We start from the raw sequence: 20,705 nt of genomic DNA, 5'->3' as shown, positions 1-20,705 counted from the left end.
AGTTTTGTATTTGTGTTACAGCATGAATTTGTCTGTTCTTGCCCTTTGACACATTCTCAAAACCAACAAAGCTGTTGAACTCCCACTGAAGAGCACTTACAGAGGCTGGCATGCTTTTCCCAGGAAAAAAAATCCTACAGAAAGGAAACACTGCAACCAAAACATCCACATCCCTGGCTGCATCTAGCCCACAGGCACTGTGATAAGAGACAATATACCTGTAGATATCAGAGTGGGTGGAAATTATAAAAATTTCCAACCCAAGAGGCAGTTTCCTTCATGCAGCATCATCTGCCTGCTCCTTTTGAAGAAAGACACTCACTGCTTTGGAATCTCAAGAATTTAGAATTAAACCCCCACACACACTTTTTTTTTTTTTTTTTTTTTACCTTGTAGGTGGGAAATATTACAATGCTAATTGACACTTTCAACCACTGATCCTTTGAAAAACACCTACATGTCAATGCTGATAAAATCTGTGGGCAACACCAGCCTCGGCAGCTATCACTGAGGGCAGGGCAGCTGCACTGGGATCCTTCAGCCAGCCAGAGGTGTTCCAACAAACCCCATTTTCACTGAGCTGTACAGAAAGTTGCAGCTTTAGTTGTTATATCTGTGGTGAGAAAACATATTCTGGAGGATTTCAGCTGAAAAAAAAATGCAGATGCAATGGTATTGCATTGATGTTACATTTGTGATACCATTGCAGTGACATTGAAGAAGCTGGTAGCAGTGTCGAAAAAATAGAAGGACTGGAGAAGTTATTTTAAGATAGAAATGTTTTCAGGTCTCTGTATCAAAAGAAGAACAAAACCATATTCAACCCACATATCTACTCCGAGTTCACAGCTCTGGCTGGGGCATCCCCACAGCAGAGAGGGTGGTAAGATTTTTAGATATTGCACTGAGTGAGGGCATTTGCCAGTTGGGATCCTTGCCCACAGCAGATTCCATCCATTCTGTGGTCCAAAGGCACCGTTCTCTCCGTTTTAGCCAAAGGAGGGTTGAACAGTGCTTTGATCACTGCTTATGAGAGCCTGGATTGGGAAAATAATTAATGGGTACTGATCAACCCCTGGCAGCTGAAGCCAGACAACTGCAAATAAGAGTAAATCTCCCTTTCTCCAAGGGTTTGATTGACCACATGGGATAACCCTCATGGGAGGAAATAGACCTGCATTTCTTGGTGTCCTCAGCTTCAGACGTCACCTTTCTCAACAGTGTCCTTCAGCCAAACCAAGTTATTGTGTGTGTATGGTAGTGGGGCACCGGGGGGAAGAAAGGGAAACAAGGAGGAACTGGATGCTTTTCTTCTTCTGAGGAAACCCTTTGGCACCATGAACCAGCCTTTCTTGGGAAGCAAGATGAAAAGAATTCCCTGAAGAATGATCTCTCCTTTGCAGGAGAGAAAACTCTCCAAAAGCACAACTCGTTCTTCCTGCTGCACCAGGCAGCCCTGATGCTGCTCAGGGGACGGCTTTGTCTCTCTGCAGTTGGGTCAGGATATTTGTTGTCACTGCACAGGAGAGTGTTCAGTAATTGCCTGGTGTTTTCATCCTTCCCCTGCACAAGTCCATGTCCTTTCAAATTCTTTCTTCCTCCTCTTTGTAAGGGCTGAGGAAGCATGAGAGCTATGGCCTGGGCTGCCAGCAACGACCTAGAGGGAACAGAAAAGTCACCGAGCAACACGTTTGCCCCTCAATGTTAGGAGAAAGGCACTTAGTTGGAATAATCTGCCAGAGGTGTTCAGGTGGTTCAGTGCGGAGTTTCTGTGCCCAGGACAATCCATGATGATCTAAAGAGCACCCCCAGTCACTCCTAGATGCAGCCCCTGGAGATAAGGGCTCCCTTTGTAAAGGCTCCAGATGCTGCAAAGAACAAAGAGAAGCAGCCCTTTGAGAAATTAAATGCATTTGGGCAGGGGGCTTAAATTAGAGTTTTATCTCTTAAGGTTAGGAAAACACGTGCCACTGCTGTGGCCAGCTGCTGATTGCCAGCATGCCAGAGAGGGATGGTCCCAGCTGGAAGGTGTTGGTTTTTTTGTAAATCCTTGGAGAAATTCATGGAGTCACAGAATCATTTGGGTTGGAAAAGACCTCTAAGACCATCAAGTCCAACTGTTTCCCAGCTCTGCCAAGGGCACCACTGGCCCATGTCCCCAAGTGCCACATCCACACAGCTTTTAAATCCCTCCAGGGATGGGGACTCCAACACTGCCCTGGGCAGCTCTGCTGGGGCTGGACAATTCTTTCCCTGGAGAAATTCCTCCTCATGTCCACCCTGAGCCTCCCCTGGCCCAGCCTGAGGCCGTTCCCTCTCCTCCTGTCCCTGTTCCCTGGGAGCAGAGCCCGACCCCCCCGGCTGCCCCCTCCTGTCAGGGACTTGTGCAGAGCCACAAGGTCCCCCCTGAGCCTCCTTTGCTCCAGCCTGAGCCCCTTTCCCAGCTCCCTCAGCTGCTCCTCACAGCACTTGCTCTGACCAACATGAGGTTTCTGCCTGGCTCCTGGTAGTGACAAACTGGGCAGAGTGAAGGAAACACCAACTTTGGGTTGGTTTTTGTTTTACTTTCTCTGTTCATAGAGTTGTACAGTGTAAAGTTCATTTTCTTAGCTGCCCCAATCGTAGGGTTCCCCTTCCATCTGAAGGCTCCTCCTAGACACCTTGCAGGAATTTTGTGCTTATGAAATTGTTCCAACCTCTGCAGCTCAGCTCCCCTTGGAACAATGCATTCTCTGTGAGCCCCTGAATAGAAAACATCAGCCCATAGTGATAGAGCTCCTGTTAGTGCCCAGCCCTAGACATGGGATAAAAGTGCTTTTCAATGTGTACTTGGGAAAAAAAATGTCTTTTAATGCTCCCACAGTACTCCTTTTACAATGCCAATGCCACTTACAGCCATTGATAGGAAGAAGTTGGACTAATCTTAGCAAGAAGTTCCCATGACCTTTCAGTATCTGCAATACTGCAACTTTTCTTAAAATTATCTTTGCGGGGCAAACAATGTAAAATATACCAAAGGATTTATAGCAGACAAACAACTACTTGTTAAGGAGCCCAAATATTACAGGAAGATGTTTTTGGTGATTTTATGCAGCTGGTATGAGGAGGGAAAAACTCACAGGGATCAAGTGGGAATACTGAAGAACAAAAGGAAAGTGAGTCAAAGGGTTCAGCAGTGATTTCTTACAGTGCTTCATGGAGCATAACCTGGGGAACTCTCTGCCCTCTTATATGATCTCGAATTATCAAGTAAAAATTAAGGAACAGTGATAAAATATTGGAACCCCTTTCACTTTCTTAGAAGCAATAAAAATACTCCTCAGAAAAAAGTTTAAAACCTCTTGTTAGGAAGCAAACTCATAAAAGGATGGAAGAGCCAGCAGATTAGAGACAGAAAAATAAATCTTTGCGTAAATAGACATTGAGCAGCACCACTGGGATACAAGAGCTAATGGAAGAAGAGGCTGAATTAGGAAGAAAAAAAGAGAAAAACAGAAGGAAATCTCTTCTCCCTGATGTCTTTGTGTACAGTAAACTGTGCTCACTGAGAAGCCATTCACCACCTCTGCCAAACAAATCTTTTATTTTGCATGTTGTCGTCAGCCAGACTGACCAAAATCCCCCCAAAAATGTGACAGCTGGAAAAAAATCAAATCCTGGCAGAGCCAACAGAATCACAGAATGGCCTGGGTTGGAAGGGACCTTAAATTTCATCTCATTTCACCCCTGCCACGGGCACGGACACCTCCCACTATCCCAGGCTGCTCCAAGCCCCCTCCAACCTGGCCTTGAAATATATCAAAATGATAGAAAACAATAACAGAAAAAAAGTTTTTTTGACGGACCAGGAAACAATCAGAGGCCAGATCTGAGAAAATTAAATGCAAATAGGCCTTGTGGTTCAGGAAAAAAAATACCATGCTCTTGAAATGTGTCATCCCGTGACACGTTTTGGGGGAGTAACCCTGAAAAGCAGCAGGCTGCTAAACAGTCATCCGTTTCCGAGTGGGAAGCACACAGTTTCAGAACCAGACCTTTTCCATGCATAAATGGTGGGAGAAGCACTTCATTCTTTTTATGACATGGAACAAGAGGAGAAAGAAGAGACTGTGGAGGCTATCTTGGGCTGCAGTTGAAATGTGATGGTCAGATGTGTGCTCCTATCAGTCTGTCTCTGCTGGGACTCTGGACAATGACTCTGCATGGGCCAGTGTGCGTGTCCTGATGTGATCTCTGGGTTTTCTATTTCAAAATTGAACCTCTTTAAAAAAACTCAGATTGGCTCTGTTACTTTTCAGCACAGGAATTTGCCATGGCACAAGCATGGTCACTCCTGGGACATTGCGGTGACACCCTTTGGAAATCTGTCCACAAGCCTAATGTATTTTACATACATTTTAATATTTGTAAGCAACAGCAAGCTGCTTTTTATGCAAGCAGGCATGAAAATATATGCAATAACTGAAATAGATTGTTTTATTTTCATCAGGCCTTGCAGACAGCACCACTAACTGTTTACAGGCTGTCCTTTTAAGATTTATTTTTATGTTTGGGTATTCAGAGGCAGGCTCTGCAGCCTCTGCTCAAGCAGGACTCCTTTTTCTGCTGTCAGTGAGTAGCTTTTTCCTAGCAAAAACAACCATTATTTTTACTAGCAACAGCTGCTGTCCTGGGCTCAGCTCAGCAGCACCCAAGCTCCTCCTTAGATGTGGGAGATTTCCCTTCAATCTGGGAAACACCAACACCAGCTCTGATCTTTTTTCTTTTAAACCAAGGGCTGTCCAGCTCTCCAGCAGGGATGAGCAGGGCCTGAATTTGGCTTCCTGCTCACAGAATATCTTGGAGATGTGGGCAGTGAGCTCATGGCTGAGTTCTGCCCATGGCCAACCCACCAAAAAGTGGTCCACAGACCTCAGCCAGACCAAATTCCAGCATGGCCACCTGGAGTACCTGCACTCACAGCACTCCCCTTGTCCACACCAGCCTCCTGCTGCACATCAGTGGGATGTGGGTGCCTAAACCCCTGGGCATTTCTGGGAAACTCAAATGAAAGAAAAATCCTTTCCTGGCCATGGAAGGTCTGTGATGCCAGACGTTCCGGCTGCCTACATTCAGCCTCAAGGCCCCTTTGTCTAATGTGAGTTATTCATAATTACTCAAGCTGCTAATTTTCCTCTTATGTAAATGATCTTGAGAGGCAAAGCATGAAGGCAGCTAGGCATGTACAGGATAATGGATTGCAGGAGGAAAGAATGGAGCTGGCATGATGTGAGAACGGCTCCGGGTGCTAGGCAGATTCCAGCAAACCGGAATGCTTCTGGGAATTCCCTAGAAATGCAGGTGGTACCAAAAAAAAAATTCCTCTTCAGATTAATGACCAAAAAATTGGAAGGGTGAAACATTTCCTCTCACATGGAAAAAAATCCACTCTTATGCCATGGTCCTCCCTCCCCAGACAGGGCTCTTCCCAGCACACCCCAAAGGCACAGCCCTTGGGGACAGTTGGGTCAAGACTTTTGAGGACATCCTGTCTGCGTTTGCTGGAAAAACTTCAAATGAGGCCTTATAAACAAGCTCATGTTTTTTTCCACAGAATCTCCACCTGACAGCTGAGTGGCCATCTCCTGGGAGCACGTGGCCCTCAGCACGCAGCCACGAGCACTCGCGTTGGGATGCAGAGTAAACACCATCAGATGCACACATCTAACCAGGAGGTTATCCCAGGCACTTCTATTTCCATTCTGGCCTCTACACTCTACCAGTGCTGAGTTTTCCATCTTAAACCTCACTGCTCTTCAAGTCAAGTAGTTTACGCTCACAGTTCATGCCTTAGATCCCTAAGCCATGTGTTTTGCTAAATGTGAGGATGTCAGGGGAGGACAAGGCTGGATTTCCACAGGACACTGGGATGGTTGCTTGTCTCACATGATATGGGGAAAAGCAGCCCCGAACAGACCTACCAGAGCTCCAGCCCATCCATGGAGTCTCCAGACCCTGGCAGAGATTTGTTCAGCTGTAAACCTTCACTTACCATGGATGGGGGCTGAGGTTTTCACACATCTCTGTTAATTTTTAGCTTAATGGGGCTGAACCCTACAGCCAGCATTTTCAACTCTCATGATTCCCTGAGCCTGTGACTTCTTCCCACAGGAGGCTTGGCCTCGTGTACAGGAACAGCATTTTTCCTCTCCTTACCTTGCACAGACCCCCAGCAAAGCACCCATGGACTTCTCCATACAGTGCTTCCAACCAAAAAAATTTATAGCTCAGCTGGAAAAGACAGGATATTCTCAAGTTATAAAGAGTTTTATTGACACATCTGTACACAGCTGAAAAGGGGGGAAGCAGCCAAAGGCCAATGAAGAGTTAACAAGCATGGAAATGCTCACAGAAATCTTTGAGAAGGACAGGATTTCACCTCTCCCAAATTCACACACTGTCCCACCAACCTGTCACAGAGAATGAGGAGTGAAGCTTTTTTTGAACAAACGCACACAAGTCCACACAGGGGGACTTGAACTTGGGCTTCTTAATAGGAAAGGTAACAGATTTTCCTCTGGAGGTTTTTACTCTTCCAGAGGGGAGGAAACAAAGATGTGGGGTCTGTCTTAGTAACTGGAGGAAGGAGAGGGTGATTCCAGCTTCTTTCCAGAAAAAGAGCAGATTGTGTCAGTCAAAGAGCTGGGTCAGCTAAGCACCATCTGTGTAATTAAGCATAACATGAATAAGATACTTTCTTGGGTTTTCTTCTTTTATCATCATTCCTTTACTGCAAATCTATTCTTTTTAGCCTCATGTACCCTTTCATCTGTCTTGTCCAGTGGTACAGCTGTGTGAGCATGAGCTGAGACTCAACAAGGTATTCTCCTGCCCCCGGGCTGGAGACTCTTCAAATTGGGCTATGGGGGCTTGAAATCACTGTGCTGCCTTCTCAAAATACTGCTGTGATGGGCACTGAGGTTGGCTTCAACAAAGTCTACAGCAAGTCCCTGAGGGGCAGCTCTGATCTCTGCTCTTTGTGACAGGGACAGGACCCAGGACATGGCTGGAGCTGTGCCAGGAAGGTTTAGGTTGGAGATCAGGGAAAGGTTCTTCCCCCAGAGGGTGCTGGGCACTGCCCAGGCTCCCCAGGGAATGGGCACGGCCCCGAGGCTGCCAGAGCTCCAGGAGCGTTTGGACAGCGCTGCCAGGGATGCCCAGGGTGGGGTTGTTGGGGGGTCTGTGCAGGGCCAGGGGCTGGGCTGGGTGATCCTGGTGGGTCCCTTCCAGCTCAGGAGATTCATGTCAGATACCACTTGTGTCATGAGCTGCTGCAGATCAGGTATGGGAGTGAAAAAGGTCTTTGCAGTGACCAAAAAACTCAGGAAAGGTCTCTGACCTGTAGCAAGACAGTTGACTGTGCTCATGAGCCTCATAAAGGTGCAGTGCTTCATACTGCTCAGCAAGAGCATCACCCATGCCCACCTGTGCCCTCGCACGCTGCTGGGCCCAAGTACCTCCCTGAGATGGTTGAGTCTGTATCAAATAACAGCTAATGTTGTGTGTGGCACCAGCTGATACTATTCAGAGCTGGCTTTCAGCTTTTAAATGCTATTTTTGTTTCAGTTAACCCCTTCCATCTGTCTTGATGCAAACCACCTATCCCACAAAAGGCATTTCAACTCCACCAAGCCCCAACAGACAATTTTATGCAGAAATACATAATTTATCGCACAATCAAGAGAGCATTGCATTTTCACACGCAACTCCAGGAAGCAGCATGCTCTTAGGACCTGTGTGGTCTATTCTTCATTTCCTGCCCAGAAAAAATCCCTTAGTCTTCAACAACTACATCTCAGGGCTGCAACCTACCCCTCGCCTTTTCTGTTTACTTGTTGGGTCAAGAGCCCAAAATGGGACTGGGCAACACAAAGATGTCACTGGTCCATTTCCAAATTCCTCCGTGTTCTCCAGAGATTCATATTCAATAAAACCCCTCCTCTCTGATGCCTTTATCCCTCGCCATCTCCTTTTCCAACAGTTGGGTTCAAGCTGCGTGAATCAGTGAGTTTTAAGAGAATTATTCCATGAGTATTGATTAGGTAAAAGGTGATTTTACATGTTAACCTTTCCAATATTGCCTGGAAGTCAAACTATAGCTAAATAATAGCCTGGGGCACTTTATCATAGAATTCTAAAACAGTTTGGATTGGAAGGAAGCTTAAAGCTCATGTTGTTCTAACACCCCCTGCCATGAGCAGGGACACCTTCCACTATTCCAGGCTGCTCCAAGCGCTGTCCAGCCTGGCCTTGGACACTGCCAGGGATCCAGGGGCAGCCACAGCCAGGGCCTGCCCACCCTCACAGACAGCAATTCCTTCCCAATATCCCATCCATCCCTGCCCTCTGGCACTGGGAAGCCATTCCCTGTGTCCTGTCCCTCCATGCCTTGTCCCAGGTCCCTCTGCAGCTCTCCTGGAGCCCCTTTAGGCCCTGCCAGGGGCTCTGAGCTCTCCCTGGAGCCTTCTCTTGTGCAGCTGAGCACCCCCAGCTGTCCCAGGCTGGCTGCAGAGCAGAGGGGCTCCAGCCCTGGAGCATCTGGGTGGCCTCCTCTGGACTGGCTGCAGCAGCTCCAGGTCCTTGTGCTGGGGACTCTCTTTAAAAGCAATAAAATGTACTAAACCCCAAAATGATTCCATATTTGTTCAAAAAAGGTGATACAGGACCGCTGAATATCTGCTCTGTGTGGGGCTGGGGTTTTCCCCTCCTGGGCAGGAGGTCAGCAATGTTCCCATTCCACACAGAAACCACACTTCACGTGCTAAAAATCACCATCACCATCATATCCCCCTGCAGAGCTGGAAGCAAGCCCAAGGAGCCTTCACAATCACTTATCAGGCATCAAACAGTAAAGAAGACACCTCTGCTTCCCTTGTGCATCTTTATAAACTGAAAGCACAGACAAGTGGTGGAACCACACACAAGCTGAACTGTGCTCATCCAAAGCAGGCTGGAACCTTTCATGATGGCAAAATAAATTGAGTCAGGGTTGACCCTCTCTTCTTCACTCTTAACACCCTGTCAGGTTCATGGTGTTCAGTGGTTTCTTTAAAAATTTAGCCCTTGGGCTTCTGTTCTTACAGGAGACATCTAGCTGTTCCCATCGTAAAACCAAAAGCTGTTTCTAGTGGATGCTGGGGAAACAGGGATCAAACAGCTCAGGAGGGAAAAGGTAAACAAGTCTCCCCGAATCCACAATTTCAAACAGGCCATAGTGACTTTAAACAGCTTTCTGTGTTGGGAAGAAGAGATAGGGAAATGATTAACTTTTAATTAATTCAATAAGTGAGACAGCCAAAGCTAAAGCTGACACACAACTGAAAGGTCTCTGCAAGACAGAGGGGAGGAGGGACCACTCCAGGTGGCATCTTCATTTTTGGAACTGGGTCCTGGCCGAGTTCAAGATCTCTAAGTACTGCTACAATGAATTGCCTTCTCCATCGCTCCTGTAGTCCTCATTCTACTGTATTTTTCCGTATTAAAATAATAAAAAAACAGAAAGAACTATGGAGAAGGAGCATTTTCAGTTTCTCTTCTGCATTCTCTCATGCAACAGATTCTTCCCTGGGATATAACTGGTCAACAAATCAGGATCAAAATAACTTTTTTCCAGGGTTTTTTTTTTAAAGACTAAACTCTCTTAACTGCAGAAAATCAGAGAATAATACCACCAGCACCCACAAAATGGTTCTGCCACTTCAAAGTATGAAAATAAATCAATTTTCCAACTTTTTGGGGGGGGCTGAAATTGTTGCAAGGTATCTATTTCAGCAAAAGTATTAGCTCCCAATGCCATGTTAATTGACGATTAGGCCACAGAGTTTCTAATCAGACAATGGAATAATTCTAAGGTAGATCATTTAGAATGGACAATTTTGTATTGTCAGACCATGAATATCAGCTACAGCTGAAAAGCAAAAAGCATGTACCCAGGAACATGGTCCATCTATAGAGACTTGTGTAGGGAGGAACTGAAAAGGAAAAAAACCCCATAATTGAGGATGTGGATTTCTTCATAATGGTAAAACTAGTGTTTTAATAGGCTTCAATCAGCAAAATTAAATTACATTAATGGGTTTTTAAAAATGTGTTTTCTGAACACGCATGTGAAAGACTGGTTCTCCTCAAGGCCACACTTCCCAGCTCACAGCAAACTAGGGGACTAGGGCCCAGAAGAGATTTTTTTAACCGTGTTTTACTGATATGGTATTGCAGTGGGGATTTCCTTTAAAGAGCAGCAGCTGAAGGCAGCAAAGCGAATTCCCCAGCTAACATTTCAAGGAAATGAGAAGTGTCTCAGCCCTTTTTGAAAGCCTCTTCTGTCACTGCATAGCATGACCATATCTGCTGAATTCACTCTGCAAAAATCCCCCTCTCAAAAGAGGGCTGCAAAACCTTCTCAGAAGATGAAACCCTGCAAATTTCTCTGCAGTGAGAAATTTCTCTCTGTCAGCAGCGTAAATTCACCAGGAAAAAAAAATTGTGTAGTTTACCAGAATTTACTTAGGGAAAGCTTCATGGTGGGGTTTTCTTTGAAATACTTGTGCAACCAGCCAAAGATCTGGAGAGGCAGTGGGGACCTCACCAGCCTTTCCCAGCTTGCAGGGCAGGATGCTCTAACGGCACCTGGTACACTCCCATTACACCCACCTTATGCAAACAGCAACAACCTGCTGGGTAAAACACGGCTTGTCCTGGCTTGGCACAGACAGGTCCTGTCTCCCGAATGGCACATTTCATTCATCTCACTGGGACTCCCCCATCCTGTAGGGCTTGGTGGGTGCCTCAACAGCCACCCTCCTTCATAGGATCACAGGATGGTTTGGGTTGGAAGGGACCTTAAAACCCATCCCATTCCACCCCCTGCTGTGGGCAGGAACACCTTTCACTACCCCAGGCTGCTCCAAGCCCCATTCAACCTGGCCTTGAATGTTTCATGGTCTCAAGCTGCACCAGGGGAGGATCAGGTTGAACATTCAGAGGAATTTCTTTACAGAGGGGGTGATTTAACACTGGAAGGGGCTGCTCAGGGAGGTGTTGGTGTCCCCATCCCTGGAGGTGTCCAAGCAATGACTGGATGTGGCACTCAGTGCCCTGGGCTCGGTGACAAGGTGGGGATGGGGCTCAGCTTGGACTCGATGGTCTCGGAGGACTTTTCCAATCCAAGCGATTCTGGGATTCTCTTTCCTGGGATGGGGCATCCACCACCCCTCTGGGCAATCCTTTTCTTCCCTTGGACACAGCTGCACAGGTACGTGCTGTTTTTAGCCATGGGGAGTGATCTGTCCATGGGCTACAGGATGAGACGTTGCCCAGTGAGGTCCTGATGTGCCTGGTGGTCACTCCCAGCCCCTGGGGCCCCTTCCCACCAGCCCCGCAGGGAACAGCCAGGCCCTGCCTCAGGCCCTCACCATCCTGTGTGGAGTGATATATAATGGGGGATTGGCTAAACCCCTGGCTGATCCATGCCTGAGTAAGTGCTCGCAGCTCCCCCAGCCAAGCAGGGAAGCTGTCATCAGCTGACTTGAGCCCCCTTTTCCTCTCTCCTCGGCACACGAGGAGCGGCCCCAGCCGTGGCAATGCCTTCAGAGCAGAGCATGCTCAGCACAAATATTGCTGTTATTACTCACAAGCAGTAATTAGAGAGGGCTTTCTCCACCCAGGCAGTTTGCAGCGGAGTTGGATGCATCCTTTGCTTTGATGATGAGCTGCATCAACCAATCTGGCCCCATCCAAGGAGCTCTTTAGGCAGGAGAGCCCCAGCCCAGGGAGGAGATCACGTCCCTTGAAGGATACCAGCACAGGGCTCCTCTTGGATGTGGGATGAGCTGGGTTGCACCATTCTTTGGAGCAGAGCCCTGAGCAGTCATTGCTACCAGCTCTCCCTCTAAGGCAGATCTGGGAAAATTATTTTCTAGCTTCTTTCCATATGAAAAGTCCTAAAAATGCAAATGAGCCAGCAGGTATGGCTGAGACGAGTTGCACTTTGATTCTTCAGCAGGAAGCTAAAGAGCTGAGAACATCCTTCTCAACATATAAATTTGATGGGAAATTACTTAGTTCATGTTGGTAAGGCTCAGGATAACATCCAGCCTGGCACAGCCGCAGAAGAGAGGCGGACATCATCCTGAGGAACAGCAAATTTGTTTATTTATTAAGTCTCATGCCAAAAATACTAGAGCAGTATTTGCTTGTAGAAATATTTAGTTCAGTCTGGGACTGCCCTTCCTGGAGCTGGTGTGGGATTATTTATCTAGGCAGAAAATTGCAGGGTGTGATCAGGTAGGAAAAGTGTGGCCTGAGCTGGGATCTGCTCCTGTCACCAGTGAAACAAGTGGCCTGGCAGAGCAGCCCATGGGGACAGGTGATAAAAGGGTCGTTTTCCCTCCTGCCCCAGAGGAGGATGAAATGTGAGAGCAAAGTTATTGCATCTCCTTGAGGAGCCCCTGAGCAGCTGAAGAGGACACATTTCCCCCATGCCTGCAAGGGCCCAGTGTCCCATGGCATCCCCCTGTGCTACTCAGCCTGTGGTGGGATGGGTGGGATTGGGGAAAAAACACTGATTTCAGGCAAAGAGTTGTCAACAGGTCAAAGGCTATGGTAGAGAAAGGTTGTCCTACTCACTGCTCCAACAGGGGTGTGTGAGGACCACAGACATCTCCTGCCTTCTGGAGACCCGCCTTAGGTGGGGAAGAGCCCACCTGAAAGACCTAAACAGATGCTGCTGAGTAAATCTGTTTTACAGCCCCTTAAAAACATACAGAGACCAGGACAAACCTTGCCAAATGCCTTCACTCACTGACGAGGTTTTGGTCAAATTCTATTGGTAAATTGTCTCAAGCAGTTTTCCCAAGATGAGGGAGGCAGCTCCCACCCCAGAGGTCACCTAGTTCGGCCAAACACTGCATGGGTCCCTCTCTCCTTTACCACAAAGCCACTTCTGATCTGATGTCAGGAGATTGTCACTCCATAATTTGCCCCTCTTTCCCCCTCCCCAGCATTACTCCAGCACTTTCCCTGTCAGCTGCTGCTGCAGTATCAAAGATGTGCCAGAACCAGACCCATTTTTCTCCTGCAATGAGCTGGGCAGGTCAGGAGGGTGGCAGGACACGGACTGCAGGGACAGGACCCCCAGGCATCCCCATGCTGGGTGTCCAAGGGGGACATCTGATGACAGACTACAGGATTGTGGTGGGGGTACCATGGATGGGGTTGCAGCTCCCAGTACCCAGTGATACCTTGTTCCTATAGATAAAACAGGGATCTCATCATATTTGTTTCTGGGATGTCTCATGTACACCAGGACAGTAATACAAACCAGAAGTATTTCCCAGACCTGGCAATCTCACAGCTGATAATGAGAAACATTTACTTTAACAGAAGACTTCCAGGCACAGAAACGTTAAGGAGAAATCATGTCAATGTTAAAAATGAAGACAAATTACTCCAAACACAGGACAAGGATTCTATAAATCTGTGAATTGGTCCCAGTGGTGGGAAGAGAGAGCCAACAAGCATCTTGTCAGGAGTTCATGCAGAGATGGGTAGCACTGCAGGAAAACCCTGGATAAGCAGTTGGGGCTGACCTGCCCCTCTGCTTTATCCCAGTGCTGAACAGCAATGGGGTCCCAGGGTCACTACCCCGGCCAGGCAGCACTGCTGGGGCAGTGGGTACCAGGGAGCAGGAGGTGGAAACCTGCTTCAAAGCAATCCAGGGTAAACACTGCAGCTAAAAATCCTGTGGGCCAATCGCTGTGGTTAACAAAGCTTCTGCCCAGATAGGAATTTTGAGATAAGTGTGTGTGCAGAGCCCACGGAGCATTACGATTTTGTTTCACCCAGCGTGGCAGTGACTCACGCTGCCAGCATAGGTAAGCAATTCCACCTCTCCATCCTTCTTCTCTTGCTTCATCTGCACTAAGATTGGTGAAGAACTGTAGAAACTGTATTAATAAAGGTCTTTTATGTGGGTTTAATCATCTCTCAGGATCTGCCAGACCATAAACTTGAAACTCTTTATGAATGTGACTCACTCCCAGAGCACACGTTCATTGGTCGACAGACTCTCCTGATTTTGCCCTGTGAAATTCTTTTTCCTATTGGAAGAGAGAGCCTGAGGTGTTACCTATGCTGCAATTGAAGTTCACTGACTCACAGTAACCCCAGATACTTGTATTACATGACTTGATACTCATTCATTCATCCCAGAGCAGCCTCACAATAAACACTGACCCCCCCTCAGCAGAAATCACCCTGTGTGCAGATACACTTCCTACTTTTGCAACACAATTTACAGGGTAACACTATCTGCAAGACTGAAAGAGAAAGAAAAAAAAAAGTTATTTTTCTCCTCAAATGTATTAAACATCCAGATTTGCCACGGTGCACTTAAAGAAAAGGATTTGGATGAAAAACCTCAATGTGTTTTGAATCAGTATCAGATCCCTCTTAGGAGCTGTTGTCTGACCTGCAGAGAAATGCAGTACAGCCAGAGATGAATGAATTTTAGTAACATTTTTAGAGTCAAATATGAGCTTTGTGAGTGATTCATAAAGAAGAAAGTTGATAACTATGGATGCAGAGTTCAGAACTGGCAATTTAAGCTGAGCTGGGGTTCCTGCAATATTAAACTCATTGAATGTCTGTATTGTACAAAGATCTCTCGAGTTCCTGTTCCCCTGAGCTGCAGATGGACGGGGGATCCCGGGTCAGGCTCAGGGGCTCTGTGCTGCACACATAATCCATGGAGCCAATTAGAGGCTCATGCACATCATCACATATCTCTGCTAGTGCAGAAAAACGGAAAGGAGAGATTTCCTGCTCACAAAGAGCCAGGAAATGTCCAGCTTGGCAGAGGTGTGAAACTCAAACCCTGAACACAGGTGATGGGCTCAGCTGCTAAAGAGGAAACTATTCACAGGGGGAGCATTACAGGGACCTATAGATTTGACCCCCTTAGCAAGCATCTGTTTGTCAAGTTCACCAATTCTCATGAGCCCAGGGGGCACCTCCTTCATGCGTGTTTATTTGTACATCTGCATTCTCAGCACTGACCAGACCATCTCCCACCCAGGGCTGCCCCTCAGGTAACCTCCCGGGCTGCCTCTCCAGTGGAACAAAAACCAGCCCCCAAATCTGGACCTGCTCACTACCCTCACACATTTACACTGGTTAAAGTGCCTTGCTGGAAAAATTTCAGAGCAAAGCAGGCATGCAAGAGGCAAATGCATTCTTAAATATCTTCTGCAAGGCACTGGATTCTCTGCAGAGCAGGACATAATAAAAAGCTAACATCACCACAGCTTGTCCTCCCCAAACTGAGCACTGGCTCACACACTGAAGAAAATGCCTTGGATGTCTGTCTGGAGCACAGCCACTTGCTGACAGCCTACCATAACATTATATACAGGGCTATCTTACCTTCCAATTACACATCCCCAGGGTGTTTCCTAAATAAGACTAGGCTGATTATATTCAGCAACTCTCCTTTTATTGAAAGGCACTTATTTCCCCTCTCCCTCCCAATTTATTCCAGACACACTAGAAGGCTGAATAAAAAGCACTGAATTCTGTAGCCCATTTTAATTTCAAATTCAATTTAAATTTTAAATTTTAATTTTAAGACACAGCTTTTGCTTTACATGTTTCTCCAAAGCCTTCGGTATCCTGGCGTATCCTGCTGGTTACTCCGGTTGCCAACATGCTTTTTCCCAGAGCAAACATCTCTATGGGAGCATTTTCCTCCATTTTGCACAAGGAGACTGGCACTAGAGGTGTGAGAGCAGAGGAAAGTCCTGAGGATGGATGAATGGATGGATGGAGGTCCCTTCTCCATTCACTTGATGTGATAGCATAGAATTCCTATCACGCAGGAAGGGTCACTGATATCACCACTTTTTTCTGTATTTGCACAGTACCTTTGGCTTCCCAGTGAGCTGCGACCACGTCAACATTGGCAAACTCCACTCCAGTGCTGACATCTTTTGCAAACACCCGCTTCATTCAACAAACAGCACTAAATTGCACATTAAAATATTTGAGGTGTCAGCAGAGCGAAATAATACGCACATGGATATTTTATCAACGCACTCACAGATTGGAGAAAATCCTTATTTACCACAGATGAGCAGGCGTCCCCTGTCGAAAGGCTAAAAAAAGCGCAGCAGCCTGAAATAGAAACAAACACACTTGTTTGGTCACTGAGGTCAGCGCTGCTCTCTCGTCAGGAGCTTTTGCCATCCAGCCTGTGATTGCAGCCATCTGTGTGTGGCCAGCATTGGGCAATGCAGGGACACATCCCTGTGCCTCATCGGTCACACTCCCAGAGCCTGGGTCCCTGGCCAGCATCCCCCATTCCTGACCACTGCGAGACACTGCCAGGCAGCCCTGTAATCTCTCTGACTGTCTTTCTGGAGCTGATAGCAGAAGAAAAGGGGTGCAAAGCCAACCTGACAATGGGACCAGGCTCCAGCTGTTGTACAAGCCTCAAAAAACCCCAACCCTGCCAGCGCCAACATCTGGATTCACTGAACCCAACTCATGGCCTTGATTTTCTGCAATTCACCTGTGACATAAAGTGGTCAATCAGCTGCATCAGATACAGAGAAGAACAGACCACTGTACTCTCTTTAGAAAACCTGGCACACACAGATATCTCGACTGAAGTCAGGCTTCCCAGGGCTCGAGGCTGCCTGCCCTGTAAGGCCATGGGGCTCCCCAAGGCACCATGCACAGCAGGCTTTCCTAGAAGCTTGCTCCAGCAATTTTGTTGTCAGAGCACTTCTTTTTAAAGGTGTTTGTAGAAGGCAGAGAGGGATAATCATGGCTGAGCAGGAAAGCACAGGCTGGGTGAAATCCAGGGCGAGTGCGCTGTGTTGCGATGGGGTGCCGTGGCTGCTCGCCTGCTCCCGTGAACTGCAGGGAGATGGTTATGGATGTGCTGCAATGCAGCCACTGGGGTTTGCCTTTTTCGTTTTGTTTTTCTTCTTTTCTTTTCCATAAAGAGCTAATATCTTGGGAAGCCTTCCAAGGCGGCTCGAAAGAGAGATGGACATGCCAAAACATGATGCGCACTGGACACCGCTCCCCGCTGCAGGCTGCCAACCAGCTTCTCCTGCCAGCTGCTTTAGGAGTTGACAAGTTTTTCCATAGTCCAGGATCAAATTTAGAAGCAGTGATCCAGCTAGCAGCAAGCAGCACAGATGGTTTCTTTGTCAGGAGAGCAGCAGGTAGAGATCTTCCAGCTCAGAGGAAGATCTGTCTGGCCTCAGGTCTCCCTGTCGACTCAGAGAAGGAAAAACTTTAGCAAGCTTTGGTGGGATTCAGGCTGGAAGACCCAGACCCACCCCAGATAGGAGATTCCAGATAGGTCCTTTTGCCCTCCTTTTACTTCCTCCACCCCCTGCACTCTGTGATCCATATGTTTATTTGCTCTGCAAGGTGGGGCTAATTCCTGCCCTCTTTGGAAAGCCACCACCTGCTCCAAGAGACCTTGGTGACTGCCCTTTTGCAGTCATTATGTTTGCAATAAAATTCAAGCAAGCCCATAAAACCAGGGGAAAAACCCACCTCGAGTGTGGGTCCAGCCCCAGAAGAAGTGAGAATTTCACTGGATTTAGCACAGAGGTATTCAGATCTCAGCCTGGGCTTTCTGCCAGGCACCAAAAGCTTCCTGCAAACCCAGTCTGGAGCAGAGCTTTGTTGTGGCAAATGGGTTGGGAATACCTCTGAAGGGGCTCCACGAATCCCTATGCACTGTAGTGAGAGCCCTGCCAGGAGACAGCACTCAACAGCTACTGGAAGGGGGAATTAAAATGTTAAAGTTCAGGTCTGAGCACCACCGAAATCTCACCTCAAGCACCTGAGCTCTGTGTGGGGTCACACTGCAGAGTGGGACAACTCCTCTGGCCCTCCCAGTGCCTGGGCTGCTCTCGAGGGCTGACAAAGGCAGAAAAGCTGTCTCCATCTCTAGCACTGAGCTGTTTCCTCACCTCCAGCAAGGACCAAACCCATGTGCCTCAGTTTCCCCATCTGCTACAGCAGCCCAGGAGCATTTACCCAGCAGTGCTTTGAAGTCTCTCACAGTGAAACTCATACCACATGTAAGGCCTAAGTACCATCGCAATGTAATTATAATAATTTCCTTTATTAAATGTGGCTTCTTCTTCTCCACTAAGACCTTTCCCTGCTGGCTTGCAGGAGGTGGAGCATGGCAAGAGGAGCCCTGCTCACACCACTGCAGTTCCAGGCCACGTCACTGGACTCACACCACCCTCCTGCACCATATTTCTTTTGGGAATGCAACACAAAGAGCGTGGGAAGCACAGAGGGACTGGGCCCTTGATGTGCAGCACTCAGACAAATCCCGTCGCGCTCGCTCCTTCTCCCTTGCCTCTGCTTCTTTGTAGTCGTGACCTCTCCCTGGCGAGGCCAATGTTCTCGATGGCATTTCGGGGCTGACCAGGGCACTGAATGGGGAATTAGCCAGAACACAGCCTTCTTTGTTGAAGTACTTCTTCTAATATATGTAAATGAGGCAGGTTGCTGTTCCAGCCCCGGCGCCCACCAGCAGGTACGGACCTGCCCCCAGTGGCAGAAGCCAGAGCCTGGCCAAGCCCACGTTCCTGGGTGAAACACAAGCTGCACTCCTCCTTCCCAGCCTTCCCAGCAGAGAAACACGAACGCCTCAGATAAGGCCATCCAACTTTCGATATTTCTCAGGACAAGAATGCACTTCATCCTCTCTAGGATAGGGTTTTCATGCCATCTCCTCTTGCTGACAGATTACTGCCACTCAGCTGGCTTAGGGGTCTGGGACAGGACACATCACCCCACAGTGCAAGCTGGCAGTGCCCTCAGACCCCAGCTGATCCTGCTCGTTGTCCTTGCTTTCCTGAGATTCTTTTGTCCTTTACGTCTGCTGTGGGGTCACCCATAGTCCTGGATGACCATGGGTTGGCAACCTTCACAAGAAGGTGACAGATCATTATCTCGTCATGCTTTGGGGCACTAAACTGATGTTTGGATACCTCCTGGTGTCTGAGGTGGGAGGTAAAATACTGCTTCCAGACACAGACTGCTCCTATCAGGTCCAGGCTGGAGTTTCACAGGCCCAGTGCAGGGAATTTGGGCCTCCAGTCACAGAACTGTCACTTGAAGGCCAGGACTTGTCTCATGTTTTGGTCCCTGTAGTCAATAAACAGAAAAAAATCAAGGTTTGGCTGAGGGATATTTCAGCTGGTGGGGGGGTCCGTGGCTCTGACCCAGGAAGAGGTGACTGGTCCGGAGAGATGGTCCCGGAAGGGATCGCCTTCCCGAGGCCCAGTGTCTTCCTCTCAGCTGCTGGCAAAGGAGGGCCCTTGCAGAGGCTGTCAGCTCTTTAGTGATTCTCAGCTCGTGATTCCAGCTCAGCTCTGCAGGGCATCCTCCAGGCCAAACCAGACCAGAGAGAGACGAGAGGCCCGTGTGGCTGGTTCCGCACAGAGGTAGCTTTATTGTTGGTTCCCTCCGGCGAAGGGAAAATCCAGGGACGAGCTCACCCCCCCTCCGGCGAAGGGGCTTTCTTTTATAGGGATACAGGGGATCAGCAGGGGACCAATGGGTTACCGAGGGTCTGGGACGGACCAATGGGTTACAGAGGGTCTGGGACAGACCAATGGGTTACAGAGGGTCTGGGACAGACCAATGGGTTACAGAAAGATCTGCATAGTGTCTCTCAAAGGATTGTGGGTCCACTTTTCCTCGCCATGACCCAAGAAGCGGCTGCCCCTTTCAGGGAGTCCTGCTGGGCGATTGCAAAATCTCTTGTCTCAGCAGAGATCCCTCCAGGGCGAGGGCTGGGCATATCCCACAGAGGGACACAAAATTTTTCAAGCACACATGAGGGGAGCTCCAAGACTGACACCAGACCTTCCTGCCATAGTGTTTCAGCGACTAAGAGTCTATCCTGTGGCAGAGTGCAGCTGAGTGGAGCCACCAGAGGAAAGGCAAGGTGGGATTTTGTTCTACACATGCCCATTTCACTGCACAGCACCGTAGTTTTGCTTTTGGTAGCAACCACCAGGGCTACCAGGCAACAAAGGCAGCAAAGAGAAGAAAAAGGAAGAGGAGGAGACAGAGGGGGAGTAGGATCAGAGGTTAAAGGGCACACAGAGCCTCATACAAAACACTTTGCTTTTGATCTTGTCCTTGATCATGAAGGTCCATCCCACTTTTGCACAGCCACAGGTCATATTATGGCTTGTTTTCTCAACAAAAAGAAATACAACACCAGAAACTGGCAGATACTGGCTCTCACACACAAACCTGAGCAAGGGTCACATTTTCAAAGAGGTCAGTGTCTATTCTGTCTTCTCTATTCTGTCTCAAGGACACAAGAGAGTCTAGAAGGTCTGGGGTTTGTCTGCAGCTCTGCTTTCTGTGTGAATGTAGATGAGCAGTTTAGGATCCAGTTCCTTCCACCATGCCCCAGGCTAGCAAGGTTTTAAGCAAATTGGACAAAGAAGGAGAGATCTCAAGGAACCAGTTTTTCTACAAGGCTTCTGAAGGTTTATGTTGGGAAGAACAGAGAGAGAAAAAAAGAGACCCTGTTAAGTGTATCAATTCAGAGTAAGAACCAATCTGCAGGTTCATGTCCTATTAAATATTGGAGAAACACACACAACAGA

The sequence above is a fragment of the Aphelocoma coerulescens genome (assembly GCF_041296385.1).
Source record: "Aphelocoma coerulescens isolate FSJ_1873_10779 chromosome Z unlocalized genomic scaffold, UR_Acoe_1.0 ChrZ, whole genome shotgun sequence".
Classification (NCBI taxonomy): Eukaryota; Metazoa; Chordata; class Aves; order Passeriformes; family Corvidae; genus Aphelocoma; species Aphelocoma coerulescens.
This window is presented reverse-complemented; position numbering follows the sequence as displayed.